Below are 18,617 nucleotides of genomic sequence, written 5' to 3' on the forward strand. Positions count from 1 at the left end.
AGAGATTTGAGTATTTATTACCTCTCTCTGCCAGCATGCCAGATCTCCCTGATTCTGGTTCCCTATAAGTGTGTGTCCTCCATAAGCATCACTGTATGTACCACAAATGTTCTCTCATCTCTTTCCACCCCATCAACCTTCTGTGTATTTCATTCCATTGGAATTATATTCAGTAACTATCAGTTACTTCAGCAGGACAACAATTTATCAAGGACATCCTTGGCTATAATGCCAAGAACAAGAAACATTCATTCTGGCTAAGGAGACAACTTGGAAGAAAATTTGAAGCATAAAGACCTGTTAGTAACCCTCAAATCAACTTATTTGGATGTAGGCAGTGGTGTGCTAGAGGAAACTTAACTCAACTCATGAAAGCCAGCCCTTAAATTTTCAGGAATGTTAGGAGCCTTAAACATAGGCATTATTATTAAAAGTAACTACAGTCCAACTGGCATGGCTCAATGGTTGAGCTTTGACCTATGAACCAGGAGGTCAGGGTTCTATTCCCAGTCAGGTCACATGCCTGTGTTGCAAGCTCGATCCCCAGTGTGGACGTGTAGGAGGCAGCCAGCCAATGATAATGATTCTCTCTCATTGATGTTTCTCTCTCTCTCTCTCTCTCTCTCTCTCTCTCTCTCTCTCTCTCTCTCCCCTCTCTCTCTCTCCTTCTCCCTTACTCTCTGAAATCAATAAAAATATATTTTTAAAAAATAAAAATCAATAACTCTTTTTAAAAAGTAACTATAAGTAAATTACATAAACTCAGAATTGTGTAATTAAAAAATTAAGTTAACAAATACTCAAAACTGAGACTTTCTAATTATTTTACTATTATGTCTGCAACCAGAAATGAATATATTATACTTATATAAAGCTACCCATCCAGTCCGCCGGTTCTATCCTCAAGCGCCGGGACACGGCAAAAAAAAAAAAAAAAAAAAAAAAAAAAGCTACCCATATTAAATTTGTAAATGTTAAATGCAGCTTGTTAATATAACCTGGTTTTTTATCTTGAAACTAGAGCTTGCAGCCCCTTGCATCTTCTCCTTTGAATCTGATGTATAAAATAAGGTGCAAAATGCCATTCTCTTGAGTAGTTTCTCAATTCGTTGAGACTATGCTTCCTGGTAATTGCTGTCAGCTTGCCTCAAATAAACTCATAAAAATTCTCTTCAGGTTTGGATGTTTCTTATGTTGATACTACAAAGAACAAGGTAGGTAGAACACTTGCTTTCATTTAGACTTCAAAAAATATTTTGAACGTGCATAGTAGCAAGCATTGATGAGTATGCTTTCCTTAGTGTATGATAGTCAATATTAAAATTAAAAGTTTTTTTAATATATTTTTATTGATTTCAGAGAGAAGGGGGAGAGAGAGAGAGATAGAAACATCAATGATGAGAGAGAATCATTGATCGGCTGCCTCTGGCACGCCCCCAATTGGGGATGAGCCCACAACCTGGGCATGTGCCATTGACCGGAATTGAACCCGGGACCCTCCAGTCTGCAAGCCGACGCTCTATCCACTGAGCCAAACCAGCTAGGGCTAAAATAAAACGTTTCATGAGGTTGATATCATTATTTTCATTTTAACTGAAATAACTAAAATTGGTGTTCTGTTTCACATAGCTACAAAAAAAGCAGGACCAAGATTCCCATTGGCAGCACCAGGTAACATGCAAAAGCTTTGGTGCTGAAGAACCTGATAGCAGGGTTATATAAGACCAGCAGCATTGTTTTAATTTCTAGAAAGTATTCGAAGTCATTTTTTAGTCTGGTGGTTTCTCTTGATTTTCCCTGGTTTACATTTCCCATGTTAACATAATATCATAAAAAACACTAATCTGCATTTCTAAAAACTTTAAAGTTTTTAAGGGCACAGGGATCACAAAAATATGTTCTGTAGCTAGACAAAAAGGGTCTACACATAAAAAATTGTATCAGAAAAATAGAAAATGTCTCAAAGAGAGAAGATACACACTACAAGACACACCAGACAAAATGAAGCATGGCAGTGGAAGAGAATGGACATACATTGAGTCTGAAGAATGTGTAAAAGTGACATGATGGAGAAGAGAGAAGAGAACATGTACAAAAATTATAAAAGAAAGCGGTAATGTTAACTTGGGATAAACCCATGCTGAAATGAAAAATTAACTTTTAGCCATAAAACTAATGAACCATCATCTTATAGGAATCCCAAAGAAAGGAAACAATGATAGATTTTTTTTCTTTTTGTGGTCGCCCTACCTTGACTCTCCTCGAGTATAAGATCTAGATCAAGTAAAAGGCAGGGGTGAGGGAACAACCAGAGGAAGAAAAATGGCATAGAAAAGATGGATAACAGAATTAGATGAAGGCAGAATCAAAAGCCAAAAGTGCAGTGTGCTGATTGACAAATGAGGTAGCAAAAACAGAAAAAGAAAAATCTCCCACTGTGTAGCCTCTTTCCAACCGCGCTTGCTCTCTTGGCGTAGTGAAAGAAATAAAGAATGGATTTTCAAAAACCCTGAGCAAGATGCCCCCATTGAATGCCTATCTGAATGTCCATTTGTCTCTACTAGAAGAGCCATCATTCGTCTTGAAATTGGTGTTATCAGACTGCTGAAGGCCGGAGGGGTAATCAGGCCACCTGAAGCTCAGGATGCCCAGGAGGAAGAGGAAAAGGAAAGACCAGTACACATGACAGACAGGTTAAAGCAAGGCAGTATAATTTTATGTCAAAGCCAGACAATGTCTCAAGTCTGCTTCACCCTCAACTGGCCTGGCAATTACTCCTGTCCCTCTAAGCAAGAACACATGTTTGACCTACAAACAGAATTCAGCTCTTCCACTCTCAGTTTAGTTTCTTTCTCTTGTGTTCCCACACCCTCAACTTAACAATATTTCTTATTCATTTTTAAACCTTACTACCATTTGAACTTATCAAGGAGACTTAGTTAAAATAACCAAACTTGAAATACTTAATATTAGGGGGTAGGAGTGGCAGGGGAGAGGTCAATGGGAGGGAAAAGGAGACATACGTAATACTTTAAACAATAAAGAATTTAAATTTTAAAAAAAGAAAGAAATACTGAATATTTATTTCTTTTTAAAATCAAATGTCAAGTTCAGACTTGTAGTACCCCAATGGAGAGTTTTATTTACTTTTATTCTGATCATTAACAAACCCTGTTAACAAACTCATTCATTTTGGGGAATAGATGTCTTTCAAAACCTCAAACAATCCAAGTCATGAAAATACAAGAGAATTAGGCTAAAGTGGGAAGTTTAATGCTGGAGAGAAATCTGGCAGACATGTGACAAAATTGATCCAATTCCTGCAAATGAAAGGGAATGAAGGGAGACTCTTTCAAATAACCCAGAGAGGGCAAAGCCAAAGGGCACCTAGAAAAGACCTGATGTGCATGGAAAAGATCATCAATCCAAAGCAGTGATCAAATATGACAGACCTGTTTTCAAAAATCATCAGGGCTGTTTGTTCCAAGTAACCATTTGTGTTTAACTTTCCATGAATCTGCATAATGTGCTGATAAACCCCTAAGTCCAAGTATGAAATATCAACTCAAGCACATTAATTAGTGTGGCCGGCTAGAGCTGAATCCAAAACCAATATGATTAGCTCTCAATTACCTGCTTTATTGGAGAGAAACAGCACTGTGGGGAATAATCCCCTAAGCATTTCTTCTTGGCCCTGGCAGGCATTATACGCTGGACTTTTCATTGGGTGATTTCTTGTTTGTTTTTAACAATGTTTTCAGCCAGTTATTTTACTTAAGTATGACAAAGTAATTCAACTTCTCAAAGCACAAGTGAGCTGGCTGCTAGCAGGCACACTGAAGCAGGGCCATGCTTAGAACTGAGCGGGGGGGAGGGGGGGGGGGAGAACATTGGATCAGAAACTCCTTTCTGGTGCTGCCTTCTCCCAGCTCATGAAGCTGAACCCCCAGGTCCCCTAAGAAACATTCTGTTACTTCCAGGACTTCCAAAGTCTCGTTAGGGTGACTGAGAACTAACTGCTATCCAATCCAGTGATTCCTAACCACTATGAACTGTCAAGGCAAACATATGATTCTAGTCATACAACTTATTGTTTTAGTAAATATGTGTGGTAGTTCAGATCTTCTTTCAGAATCCTCTCTTTCAGATCTTTCCAATCTCTGGAGAATGCTGATAGAATATGGTATACATGGGAATTTCTGCTGGGAAAGCCTAATCGAGTCCAGATGTCTTTACAATATATGAATTCTTTGCCTCGATACTATGGAAAGCCACCTATCTCATATCTATGAGTCCAGTGTTTTTTTCCTGAGCAGGATGCAAGGGTGATTTCTTTCCCGGGTTCTTGTCCAGGTGAGGTTGAAGAATGAAGCCACATTGAAAAGGTGGTATATGAAAGGTGGAAATTTATTGGAAACAAGTACAGACTCCCACGTAAGAAGGGGGTCCCAAAGGGGGTAGCCCACTCAGCTCCTTTTTCCTAAGGTGTATAAAGGCTATGGTTCTTTGTTTCTTGATGCTGCCTTCCAATTGGTACAATATCAACTTCAAAGCTGAAAACCCATGTGGGGTCCCCCTCTCTTTCTCCCCCTTCAGTGGTAAAACTCTCTATCTCCTGTGAAAATCTCCTTTCCTCTTTCTCCCATTTGTCGCCATTTCTCTATCCCCTGTGAAGGTTTGTTTCCTTTTTCTCCCCATACTCTGTGGCTTTTCCCTATCTTCTGTTTTTCTCTGTGAATGTATGCCTTTTGGCAGCTCCAAGCCCCACCTTTGCAGTCCTCCTTTCATCAAGTTCTGTAATGAATCACTAACCTTATTATGATGATAAATGGTACTTTCCATGTAAAATATCAACATTTTAATATTGTAATATTAAACTTACACAGACCCAGCCTTAACCAAAGGGTGATAGGTTATATAACCTTATAGAGGAGATAATAGAAGAGAGTATAGGAGGATAAAATGGTTTTCTTAAATTAATATTAATTTCTCTGTCTTCACTTTGTATTCACGGTTCTGTGGTACTCAGAAAAATAGACATGTAGCTTCCCATTCCATCCAGGTGGTAATCCGGGTGAGGGAAGAAAGGAGAAATGGCCTGGACTGGAAGTATAGGTCTTCATTTCTGAACCAAGGACCAAAAGTGATGTTCAACAAAGGGTGGAAGAGCCAGGCGATAAATATGAATCTTTCTAGGGGACTGTTCTTATTTAAAAATTTTAGAGGTGAAGTCATTGGCAGTTGATAAGTCCTTTAAAATATTTTTCATATATTAAAACAAACACAAATGTGAAAAATAAGCTTTACAGTTAAAACATAAATGTAAAAATGACTTTGCCCCGCTTTAAAAACTTAGTGGCTTCCTGATATTCAAAGGCATGGCCAAGTGCTTAACATAAGTGAGACTGCCCTGAAGGCCCCACATGCTCTTTATCAGCCTCCTGACTCTTCCTCATGCTTAGTCCTATTCCTCAGTTCCTTGGGGCCTTTAAGCAAGCTGTTTCTCTTGCCTGGAATTATCTCTAGCTTCATGGTAAACTCATTCATATCATTAACATCTCGGGGTTAAATACCACCTAGCCAAACATTTGAGATAGTGTGTTATCCAAAGCTAAGTTAGATATTTCTGTTACGTCTGTCAGAGTATTCTTCATACTTCATAATATTTCTTTCTTCATAATATTTAGTCAAGTTAGTATTATTATGGATAATAATACATTTGCAATCTCCTTTCATTTAGCTTTTTGTTTGTCAATTTTTGCCTTTTTTATATACCTAGGTATTTTAGATTGAACTCACAATTTATGAGAAAATATACAGGTAATTTAAGGACCTGGGTAATGTCGTTTTCCTCCAGCAAGTATTTCCTTTTGTTTCAATGAGGCATTTTGGAGAGGGCAGATCACCTAATCCAATCAAAAAGTACCTGATTCAAGTTTAGGCTTCAGACTTTTCGAGGTCTGGCATATTTCTGGTTTGTCCCTATGTTTATTCATTCTCCTACCTATAGTACCCCAGCGATCCTAAGTAGAAGCCTAGGAGATTCCTAGAACTGTTTTTTTTTATAGTGGGTCCTGAGCACAAGTTTTATTTCTCTTCCCTCATGAGATTTTGGAAGATCTGCTTAGTATCTCAGCTTATCAGTCATCTCTTTTCATTCAGCTTCTCAGGAAAAAGAAAGTATCAAATATTGGGCCCCTCTTTTGGCTTGATATTCTTCAAAGACCTTGATTCCTTAAGCACTCTTTCTTGATTGCTCTCTGATACCTTCAGATATGTGTTTTCATATACTCTTTAGTCAGTCTCGTTGTTCTCAACAAGTTGGTGTGGTATAACATTGGCACTATGCTCTTTAATACTCTCTCAGGAGAAGTAGTTTTATTATGTTGTCTTTCTACCTAAGTTCCACATCTTTTATTTAAGTTCCTCAATGTACATTTTGGTTGTTATGAGCTGATTAATACAATAATCCATGAAGAGTTAACAAGGATGAATAAGATATCTTATGTACTCTTAAATATATTTTACATACCCGATTACAAACTGGAAATAAGCATAATGACATACTATGGTTATTACTCTCATTATATAACAGATCTGAGTCCTTTTTTGTTGCATAACAACTCCTCTCTCCAAAACTTAGCAACAAAATCCAACAATAATCATTTGTTTTGATCTACCACCTAAAATAATATGGGCAGAGCTCAAGAACAGCTTTTCCTACTTCCCATGGCATCACCTGGGGCAGCTCCAAGACTGTGGGAGGCTCCCCCATAGCATAACTGGTAGTTGTTACTGACTGATACAGTTGGAGCAGTTGGCTGGAACACATATATACATCGTCCCCATATGGTTGACTGGCTTCCTTACAGCATGGTGGCTAAGATTATAGAGCAAGCAGCTCAAGAGGACCAGGTAGGAACTATATTGTCTTGTACAACCTCGTCTTAAATGTCACATAGCATTATTATTGCCATTGCATAAGCCTGCCCTAATTAAAGGGAAAATATCATAGATGCCAACCTCCCTATGGGAAGAGTATCAAAATCATATTGTAAGAGGATTTTAGGGGGAATAAGAAATAATGCTGCTCCCATTTTTGAAAAATACAATCTGATACAGATTTTTTTTCTTGAAAATCTATGAACAGGGCAACTTTCTGGAAACATAATTGAAGAGTAATGATGTTAACTTTTTAAAGACTGATCAAAATCTTTATTTACTGCTTAAATTATTTCTGTGCAGCAAACTAATATCTACTTTACCTAATTTATAGAAATGGGAGTTCCTTATCTTTAACCTGATTAAAACTTACATATATGTTCCTTATCCCTAAGAAGCTGTTATGTATTTTAATATTCTAATTTTAGTCATACATTAATTATGTTCTTCTTTTTAACAATTTTAAGTGATAAAAATTATTTTGATGATCCTATCACTGGCACTGAGTGTCAAATGCTAATCTGCTTCAGTTATTTTGTGTGATTTGGAATTTTCTGAGTGTACCTACCATTCTCAGAGTCTGAGATGTACATAATAAGATGTGCCCTGGTATTCCTTCAAGTTCAAAAATATCATCTGGCCAATAGTTACTTTTTTATAGGCTCTTGAAATTCCTTCAAAAAGGAAGAGGGACATTAAGATGAGTGAATTTTCCCTAACATCTAAATATAGTATTGTTAAACCACTGCACAAATGGATCAACACACTCTTCAGACTGTGGCATATCATGGTTTCCTTTCACAAGATGAAGAATGTCTAACAAAAAGAGGTTGTCTTGTATTTTTCCATCACCATATATTCCCTAATTCAAAGACCCAGGGTTGTGCTGAGGAATTGCAGTCATCTCTCCATTTCCTGATTGATGTGATGGGAGCCTGGTACTGTATGATCTCCTGCCCTCTCTCCCACCTCTAGTGGTTGTATTAGCTGCACTGTTGAAAAGGCTTCAACTCTTATAAGAATTGCCAGGTAGGAAATGAATGCTGATTGATGGTAGCAGAGTATGCTGAGGTAACTAGTCAAGATCTGTATGTGAAGTGGAAGTAAAAATAGAAAAACCCTTGGAACATGATGAAAATTGTAAATTTCCTGTATAAATGGGGAGTAGGTAAGGAATACCACCTCAATAGATTACAGGTTTGCCAGAAACACTTTTGAATAATGGAGTGCACAAAAAACATCTTTGGCCTTGGCAGGTATTTCTCAGTAGTTAGAGCTTCAGTCTGCGGACAGAAGGGACATGAGTTCGATTCCCAGTCAATGGCACATACCTTGGTCGCAGGTTCAATCCCCACCCCCATTGGGGTAGGTGTGGGAGGCAACCAGTCATGTGTCTCTTTCGCATCCATGTTTCTCTCTTTCTCTCTCCTCTTCCCTCCCTTCCACTCTCTTTCTAAAGATCAGTGGGGAAAATATCCTCAGTGAGAATTAAAAGAAAATAAACATCTTTGAACATAGAATTTAATGAAATTACAGTGAAAGAAAAACAAATCTGCCAATTACCATAAACTATATAGCCTAAATCCTCTGTTTATACTTATAAATAAAAGCTTCACCCAGAGTACTTAAACAGTCCAAATAATTCATGAGTCAAAGTAGAAAATATGATTGCAATTATAGGTTAAGAAAATGTACCTACACACCCTGACCAGTGTGGCTCAGTGTTTGCAGTTTTGTCCCATGCACTGAAGGGTCATGGGTTCAATTCCTAGTGGGGGCACTTATGGGAGGCAACTGATCGATATTTCTTTCTCACATCGATGTTTTCTTGCTCTCTCTCCCTCTCCCTTTCTCTCTCTCTAAAATTAAAAAACACACACACATATATTTGCATGAGGATTAAAAAAATAGAAGAAAAAAATGTGCCTACAATTAGAAAACTACATGTGGAAAATGATTAAAATTGCAATTAAGCAAGAAAAAGTCTTTTTTTTAAGATATACAATTTTAAAAAGAAAGTCTGAATAAATGTTAAAATTTAAATAATAGATATATAAAAATAATTAGAGGTAAGTGGGAAGAAGAAAACAGTAAAGTAATTATAAATATTAATTCATTAGAAAAATTACATTGAAGATCTGTAATTGAAGGTCTGTTCATTGAAGGTTTTCATAAAATAAAATTCTGTCAGGTATAAATAATTGCAATCCTAAGTAAAATGAATAATTTTCTAAGAAAATATATACATTTTATATATATAATATATAACATATATATATTTATAGCACATATGTATATTATATAATAATTAAAAAGAAATTTGAATAAAGGAATGACTGACAGGTGGAAAATTGGAGGAAAAGAGCATATAGAAAGATATCTATCAAACTGTCAACAATTATCTCCTCTGAGGGATAAGATTAGGGTTGAATTTTATTTTCTTTAAAAGTAATAGTAGTAAATTCATTAAAAACATAAAAGCATCTAAATTGGAAAAGAAGTAAATGATTTCTACAGATGATAACATTCTACATTAGAAAATACAAAAGAATATAAGAAAGATATTAAGCTAAAAAACAAATTCAACATAAATGTAGGGTATAAGATCAAAACATGAAAATCAGCTTCATTTCTATACACAAGCAATGAGAAATTCAAAGAGGAAATTAAGAATACAATTCCATATATAATATTACCCCAAATAATAAAATACCTAGGAATAATTTAACAAAGGAGGTGGGACTTGTACACTAAAAAATAAAAAAACAAAAACATTGCTGAAAGAAATTAAAGAAGGTCTGAATAAATGGAAAGTTATCCCATACTCATGGATTAGATAATTTAATGTTGGTAAGATGTCTATACTACCCAAAGCAATCTATATATTTAATGTAATCTCTATCAAAATTCTAACAGATTTTTGCAGCAATGGAAACCACAAACTTCAAACTCATATGGAATTGTAATGGGCCTTGAATAGCCAAAACAATTTTTAGAAGAAAAACAAATTTTGAAATCAAGCTCACACTTCCGGATATCAAAACTTTCTACAAAGCTATAGTAATCAAAATAGTATGTTACTGGCATCCTATCTAATAAAAGAGAAACATGCAAATTGGCAGTACCTCTGCTACGCCCACCAGCCAATCAGAGGGAGTATGCAAATTAACCCAACCAAGATGGTGGCAACCACAGAGCTGGAGTGAGCAGGAGGCTTGGGTTGCCCCTGGCGATGGAGGAAACCAAGCTTCCTGCCCGCCCTGGCTGGCCCTGGCCTCCACTCAAGGCTACAAAGTTTCAAAGATAGAAAATAAATAAATCCCAGATACCTGCTTCCAGCTGGCCCTGGCCTCTGCTCAAGGAGAGGCAGGGAGCTTAGGTCCCCGGGGGCTGTGGCCAGCCTGCAAACAGCCATCAGCCCCTCACCCAGGCTGGCCAGGCACCCCAGCGGGGACCCCCACCCTGATCCGGGACACCCTTCAGGGCAAACCAGCCAGCCCTCTCCCATGCACCAGGCTTCTATCTATACTAATAAAAGGATAATATGCTAATTAGACTGGGAAACCTTCCAGGAGACCTTCCGGACATTCTTCTGGACAAAGCCATGGTGGTGGGGCCGAGGAAGAGGAGGTTAGAGGCCAAGAGGGGAAGGCAGTTGTGGGTGATCAGGCCAGGATGGGATGGCAGTTGTGGATGATCAGGCTGGTGGGGGATGGGGCCATTGAGGGTAAGCAGACCAGCAGGGGGGCCAGTTAGGGGTGAGCAGGCCATCAGTGGGGGTCAGTTGGAGGTGATCAGGACAGCGGGGGGGGGGGCAGTTTGGAGTGAGCAGACCAGCAGGGGGCAGTTGGGGGCGAGCAGGCCGGCAGACAGAGTGATTAGGGGCAATCAGGCAGGCAGGCAGGCAGGTGAGCAGTTAGGAGCCAGCAGTCCCGGATTGCAAGAGGGATATCCGACTGCTGGTTTAGGCCCGATCCCCGTAAACCGGCAGTAGGACATCCTTTGAGGGGTCCCATATTGGAGAGGGTGCAGGCAGGGCTGAGGAACACCCCTGACCCCCCGTGCATGAATTTTGTGCACCGGGCCACTAGTCTATACTAATAAAAGGGTAATATGCTAATTAGACAGGACATCTTCTGGATGTCCTTCCAGACAAAGCCACAGCAGCTACAATGGCCGAGGACCGGCAGCTGTGGCGGCTGTGAGGCCATGGGAGAAGGCACCACAGGAAAAGGCAGAAGGGAGAAGTCAGAAGGGAGAAGGTTGCACCACAGGAGAAGGGAGAAGGGAGAAAGCGGTGCCACAGGAAAAGGGAGAAGGTGGCAGTTAGGCAGTTAGGGCGATCAGGCCAGGAGGGGAGAGCAGTTAGGAGGACCAGGCCAGGAGGGGAGAGCAATTAGGGGGACCAGGCCAGGAGGGGAGAGCAGTTAGGCAGGTAGGGGGATCAGACCAGCAGGGGAGAAGTTAGAAGCAATCAGGCAGGCAGGCAGGTGAGCAGTGGTTCTGGATTTGGAGAGGTATCCTGGATTGGAGAGGGTGCAGGCTGGGCTGAGGGACTCCCCACCCCCGTGTATGAATTTCATGCACCAGGCCTCTAGTAATAAACATAAAGACCAATAAATTAAAATTTAGAGTCCATAAAAACCCCATATATCTATAAACAACTGATTTTTTGGCAAGGGTGCCAAATCCATTTAATAAGAAAAGAATAGTATCATTCTACAATTAGTGCTAGAAAAACTGAATTTCCACATGTAAAAGAATGAAGTTGGACCCCTCACTTTAAATTAAAAATTAACTCAAAATGCATCAAAGGCCTGCAAAAAAAAATGCTAAAACTATAAAACTATTAAAAAAAACTTCATGAACTTACATTTGGCAATGGATTCTTAGCTATGACATCAAAGCCATCTATAATAATAAAAGGGTAATATGCTAATTAGACCAGACATCATTCCAGACATCCTTCTAGAAAAAGCCAGGGCTGGAGGGAAGCCAACACAGGTCCCTGGTTCCTGTGGGTATCCAGAGGAAGCCAGCCCAGGTTCCGGGTGCCAGAGGGAAGCTGGTGCCAGTAGCCAGGGAAAAGAAGGCCAACTCCTGCATGAATTTCATGTACCAGGCCTCTAGTCCTCTCTAATAAAAGAGAAACATGCAAATTGACCGTACCTTTGCCACACCCACAAGCCACGCCCACCAGCCAATCAGGGCGAGTATACAAATTAACCCAATCAAGATGGCGGTTAATTTGCATATCCAGGCCAGAGCGAAAACTGAAGATAGCGTAGAAAGAAGCCAAGAGCTGCAGAAGGGAGTGAAGCTGTGGAGTAGCAAGCAAGCGGGGTGGCGGAGAAGGCAGGGAAGCAGGCAGGGCAGGGAGAAGGGAGAGAAGCCGGTGGGGCTGCGGAGAAGGAAGGGAAGCAGGTGGGGCAGGGAGAAGGGAGAGAAGCTGGTGGGGCAGCAGAGACTGCAGCAGAAAGCCCTATTGCAGGAATCTTCCTGCAAGGGGCATCTAGTAATTAAATAAAGATAGATAAGTTCAACCGCATCAAAATTTAAAACTTATGTTTCAAAGTTATATCAAGACTAGAGGCCCGGTGCACAAAATTCATGCACGGGGGGGGGGTCCCTCAGCCCAACCTACACCCTCTCCCATCCAGGAGCTCTCAGGGATATCCTACTAATGGCTTAGGCCTGCTCCCCGCGGAGGCTGGGCCTAAGCTTCAGTCTGGCCTCCCTCTGCAGGAGGCGACTGGGCTGATCAGGGGAAGGTGCCACCCCCATCACCCCGCTGCTGATGCCACTGCCAGCTGCCACAGATGCCAAGGTGTTTTCATCAACATGGATGCCAGTCCCTTCACCACAAAAATATGACAACTTTCTTTAGGCATTTTCAAGATGTCTTTTTCATAGGATATGATATTTCTTTTTTTTTTTTTTATCCTCACCTGAGGATATGTTTCCATTGATTTTTAGAGAGCGTAGGAGAGAGAGGGAAAGACAGAGATAAACATCAATGTGAGAGGGACACTTCAATTGGTTGCCTCCTGCATGTGCCCTGACCTGGGCCCCAGCCAGGGAGGAGTCTGAAACCTAGGTACATGCCCTTGACCAGAATTGAACCCGGACCCTGCAGTTGGCAGGCTGAGGCTCTATCCACTGAGGCAAACTGGCTAGGGCAGGATATGACATTTCTTAGCCCTTCCAGCAGCGGACCTTCGTTTTTTCCTCCAGAAGTGTGGTGGGAAAACCCTAGATCACCTTCTTGGATTCTTATTAGGCAAGTTACCAAGAACACTGCAAGTGGCATACAGGGAGCTTAGCCAATGAGCGGTCAGAAAAGGTGTTTCCTCTGCAGCTCACATGCAGAGGCAGGACTGCCAGTGCGACGCGGCTGGCAGGCCCTGTTCTCTGTGGGCCTGCGCCACCCATGGCTTGCCTCACTGTGCACGCAGTCCCCTCCCGCCTACCTGAGCACGCAGCCTTCTCCAGAGCAGTCATGATGTTACGGCGTCCCAGAAAATTGCATATTACCTCTCTATATATGTAGATAGTGAAAAGACAACCTACATATTGAGAAAAATACTCGCAAATCATCTATAGTAATATAAGCATAATATGCTAATTAGACCGGACATCCTTCTGGACGAAGCCAGGGCTGCAAGGGAAGCCCCGGAATTGGGTGCCTGCCAGCAGCCAGAGGGAAGCCTGGGTCCCGGGTGCCAGCGGGAAGCCAAAGCCGGCAGCCGGGGGAAGAAAGGCCTACTCTTGCACAAATTTCATGCATCGGGCCTCTAGTTTTTTTAATAAAAGTTTACTATCCAAAATATACAAAGAGCTCCTATAATTTAACAACAACAAAAACCCACAAACAAGTAGATAGAAGATGAGCAAGAGACTTCAATAGACATTTCTCCAAAGGAGATATACATATATACGAATCAATGCACTGGGCCGGTTTCAGGCCAGGCCAAGGGACCCCACTGGTGCACAAATCTGTGCACTGGGCCTCTAGTATGCATATGAGATCTTTGGTTAATCTCTTCCCATCTTACCACCCCCCCATCCCTCTGAGATTCATCAGTCAGTTACATGTTTCCATGCCTATGCTTTGAGCGTCTGCCCCCTGATGGTCAGTGCGCATCATAGCTACTGGTTGAACGGTTGAACGGTGTACCCAAAAAAATGTATACATACACTTTGAATAATTATAAAGGCAATGTTTATTAAAATACATTTCATTTTTTCCCAGTCAGTATGGCTCAGTGGTTCAACATCTACCTATGAACCAGGAGGTCATGGTTCTATTCCCAATCAGGGCACATGCCCATGTTGAGGGCTTGATCCCAGTGTGGGGTGTGCAGAAGGCAATTGATCAATGATTCTCATCATTGATGTTTCTATCTCTCTCTCCCTTCCTCTCTAAAATCAACAAAAAAATATTTTTTAATGTCATTTTCAAAATTCAGCTATCAACTGTTAGAGTGTCTATACTTTTGAGGGATGGAGAGAGAGAGAGAGAGAGAGAGAGAGAGAGAGACAGAGAGAGAGAGAGAGAGGGAGGAGAGAGAGAGTTTTTGTACCATAATTAAAATAGTTTCTTACTTAGATTGATCTGGGTTTGGATTTTTACCTCTATCCCCTTTTGTGTAATCTTGAACAGGTTTTTTAATATCTCTAAGTTTGAATTTCCTCTTCTTTAAGATATGAATCATAATAACAGCACCACTCCTCCCTCATAAGCCTCAGTGGTAACTGGCACCATTTGGTACATTTATTATTTTCCACACATGCTCACTATGATTAACACTGTAATCCTCAATTCTGAGATGCATTTTCCACTCATTCTAAAATCAGGTTGTATTTTATGATTGATAGGCACAGGTAATGAAATTTCATTTCCTGAGAAATGTTATTAAATATTGGTGTGAATTTCAATTGATATTAACTTATAATTGAGAAAATATCATACTGAATCTTTCCTATAAGCATATATTCTTTGTATTATCAGAATACTATTAGAATTGTGAAAACATAAATAAATTAAAACATAGAGAATATAAAACACAGATAAAATAGGTAATAGGTTTAGAGATTATAAGAAATTATAAATAGCTGTCTAGAAACAATATAAAATCACTATTCACTGGACAAAATAGTTTTTGAAAGCACATTGAGTGGGATGTGAAAGGATTCATGAGAGAAAAAAAAGATGAGCAAATATTATGTAATAGCATTACTTATTTTAAACCAAAATATTAAAAATAATGGATTACATTGTGCTTTTTCTTTAGGTTTCTATGCATGTTCCATGAACAATATTTTTATTCTTTCATTCAAAAATATTTATTGTTTGTCTATTATGTGGCAATCACACACCTAGTAAACTAATAATTACTTTGGAAGTGTTAAAAAGGAAAGAAAAAATGAATGAAAGTGGATATTTTAAAATATATTTCTTTATTGATTTCAGAGAGGAAGGGAGAGGGAGAGAGAGATAGAAACATCAATGATGAGAGAGAATCATTGATTGTCTGCCTCCTGCACATCCCCAGTGCCTCCTTCTGGGGATCAAGCCTGCAACCCAGGCATGTGCCCTTGGCCGGAATCAACCCTGGGACCCTCAGTCCGAAGGCTGACGCTCTATCCACTGAGCCAAGCTGGCTAGGACTGAAAGTGGATTTTTTTAAAAAGGTAGCTCTCCCAGATGTGAGCCACTTCATCCACAAAACATAACCTTAACATTTAGCAAGTTCATTGATACATTTGTCCCACCTGCCCCTGCCTGGTGTTCTGGTTCCATCTTTGAAAGGCCATACCTTTGATCAATTCTTACTTGCTCTAGTTTTCAATTTGAGATTACCAGGTAAACTCAAATTCTTATAATCTATTTCTTAATGACTGAAATGATCATCTATGTGTGAAAAAAGATCAGCCTTATCCATGCTTCTTCCTGATTCTCAAAATGTAATGCCCACAGTATTCTCCTTCCTCCCAAATCTGTCTCAGCTGCTTCCCATTTTGCCATTAGAAAGGCAATGCACCTCACTTTTTTTTTTAAGCAGGCTTTTTTTTTTTCTAAATATATTTTTATTGATTTCAAAGAGGAAGGGAGAGGGAGGAGCAATAGAAATATCAATGATGAAAGGGAATCGTCAAATGGCTGCCTCCTATATACCCCCTACTGGGGATGAAGCCTGCAACCCAGGCATGTGCCCTGACCAGGAATCGAACCAGACCTACTGGTTCATAGGTCACTCTCACCACTGACCCACACCAGCCTTGTATACCTTACTTCTTTTAAAAGCAAGCCAATATAAACATGTTTTCTAACCTGCAGTTTAAATAATATGATTTCAACTTCACTATAAGCTAAAATCCTCTAAGTTGAAAGCTTTTCCTGGTTTTTTTCCATTGGTTTTGTACAAGAGATGCAGATACCCCGTGCGGGAAACTCAGAAGACAAAGGTTGGTGAGGAATTTCCTGGTCTAGCCGAGAACGTATAGACATGCCAGTCTGCACCTTTTATAAATTGCAATGCATGTGCCTCTAGCTTACCAGGCCTAACATAATTCTCTGAAATCTGTTACACTTCAAACATCTGTTCTCACTTATGGAAAGGATAATTTGAGATGGCAAGGATCCGTGGCTTCTTTCCTGCATATAGATCCTTACTCACAGACATGGTGGCATTTATTTCAAAGTGATTACAATACAGAACTTTTAAGAAATTTAGCATTCAACTTAAATTAGAAGAAAGATTTTCAGTTACAGAACATTCCCTGACCCTAGGCCTAGAGAGCTTTCAGTTAGCTTTACACAGTTTTTTCAATTATATTTTCACTTATCAGTATTGTTTTCTCCTGCGACAAGTAAATAAACAAGTATCCGTTGTCATCTTGACCTCAGTAATGTTGTCTCCCTTAATTAAGCAACTCTGTTTACTTGTTAAATTGCCAGACTGAGATTTTTCTTAATCTCAGTGGTATTTTCAGAAGGACTTTGCAATACTTTATTTTTTAACCTACATTGTTTTCTCTCTCTATTTAGTGCCACCCTAAACTTATACCCATGGTTTTCTAAAAATGAGAAATATACAACTGAAAGGGAAATTTAAAATTACCTGAGGACTTTCAAACTCAAATGCCTTAAGAGCTAAGTAGAAAATATAAATGTGTTAAGAGCAAGGTAAAAGATTAACAGACCTATGAAAACTTGAAGAATAGAATTAAAATAACAGGCCTGTGAAAAATTAAAGAACAGGATTTTCATAAAACATTAAAAAGTTAAACACTAGTCTGACCCCCTCCCCCCCCCACACACAAAAATCCACATCTGCTAGCTAGATGAGTTCCAAAGTTAGTAAATTTTAATTTAATATAATCTCTCATTGTACAGCTGGAGAAAGAAATACCCAATAATAAGTGACAAAACTACCATAAATTTAGTAAAATGTCTATAAAACATGAAGGATTAATTAAGTGATTTTTTTTAAGCCAGCAAGACCTGTACTGTCTGGCCCCTTTCTAACTCAGCCTCCTCTCCACCCATGTCCGGACTCCCCGCCCTTAATCTCACTTTGCCCTTCTTCCAGCCCCATGTTCTGTTCCTCATGTTCTGCCTCTGGGCCTTCCTCAGTGTGTCTTAGGTAATATCTTTTTGTTTGTTTTTTATCTTCTAAGTTCCTTGAGTTTGTAAAATGCTGTCTATTCTGATCCGATTTCATTGATAGTACAAATTTTTTTAAATATATTTTATTGATTTTTTACAGAAAGAAAGGGAGAGGGATAGAGAGTTAGACACGTCAATGAGAGAGAAACATCGACCAGCTGCCTCCTGCATACTCCCCATTGGGTATGTGCCCGCAACCAAGGTACATGCCCTTGACCAGAATTGAACCTGGGACCCTTGAGTCTGCAGGCTGATGCTTTATCCACTGAGCAAAACCAGCTAGGGCAATAGTATAAATTTTTCACCTCACCTGCCATCTGTACCCTTTGCAATGTTACTTTCAGGACCTCTTAATAATACAGCCGTCTGTTTCCACAATCCTTGAATTTGGTCTGACATGGAGACTTTTTCCAGCCAACAGGATGTTAATAGATGTGACTCAGGCTCAGGTTTAATAAAAGTTCCCATGTATGTCTGCTCATTCTTGCCCTCTGCTGGTATTATGAGAACATGCCCAGGCCAGATGAAGACATAAGACATTTCAGTTTTCCCAGGTGAAACCATCTTAGTTCAGCTCTCAGCCACTGACATGTGAACAAGTCCAGCCAACTTTACCAGCTCTGCCTTGCACAGGCACACAGGCCACAGATGCATGATCGAGCAAAGACCAGATCCCAGTGAGGAGACTAGTCAGATGAACCCTACAGAGTCAGGAGCTAAATGATAGATTATTGTTGCATGTCACTTGTTTGTTACTCAGCATTATTGTGTAAACAGATAACTGATGCATGCACTTCATAATTTCCAAACACTCCATCCGTGACTACCTTTAGTTGAGTCATGTTGACAGAGGGACATGAGATAGGTCTGGGGCCAGTGAGATACAGGTGTAGTGTAGACAGCCAGGTGGTCACTTGCTTAGATTGTGAATAATTGTGCGGCTCATATGGCAGGTATAATTAGTTCAGAAATGGTTTTTAATTGATAATTATATTAGATCAGA

The sequence above is a fragment of the Cnephaeus nilssonii genome (assembly GCF_951640355.1).
Source record: "Cnephaeus nilssonii genome assembly, chromosome: 10".
Taxonomy (NCBI): domain Eukaryota; kingdom Metazoa; phylum Chordata; class Mammalia; order Chiroptera; family Vespertilionidae; genus Cnephaeus; species Cnephaeus nilssonii.